Consider the following 630-nt stretch of genomic DNA (forward strand, 5'->3'; position numbering starts at 1 on the left):
CCTAGAACCCTAGAACCCTCGAACCCTCGACCCGCAAACCCTTGACCCTCGACCGGCCTCGATGATCATCCTCTAGGACCCTCGCGACCCTCTAGCCTAGTTCCCGACCCTCGACCCCTCGGAGATCCTCGACACCCTCGTTCCCGATAAAAAGAAGAAGAAGAAGAAGAAGAAGAAGAAGAAGAAGAAGAAGAAGAAGAAGAAGAAGAAGAAGAAGAAGAAGAAGAAGAAGAAGAAGAAGAAGAAGAAGAAGAAAAGAGGAGAAGAAGAAGAAGAAAAAAAAGAAGAAGAAAAAGAGTTCTTCTTCTCCTCTATTCCTTCTTCTTCTCCTTTTTTTCTTCTACTTCCTCTTCTTATTTTTTTCTCCTCTTCTTCTCCTTCTTCCTTCTCCTTCTTCCTCTTCTTATTTTCCTTTTTTCCTATCCTTCTTTTTCTTCTTCTTCCTTCTTAATATCACTTAGCACTTTTGCAACGATAGGGGGGTGCTCCCGTGGTCTAAAATTGGTCTATGCACAATAAAAATTCTGAAAAAATACATCTATGATCCCTCATACATACATACAAACAAAAAATACATCTAAAAAATACATATATGATCCCTCATACATACATACATACATACAAAAAATA

This window comes from Triticum dicoccoides, chromosome 3B (assembly GCF_002162155.2).
Source record: "Triticum dicoccoides isolate Atlit2015 ecotype Zavitan chromosome 3B, WEW_v2.0, whole genome shotgun sequence".
In the NCBI taxonomy this organism is placed as follows: domain Eukaryota; kingdom Viridiplantae; phylum Streptophyta; class Magnoliopsida; order Poales; family Poaceae; genus Triticum; species Triticum dicoccoides.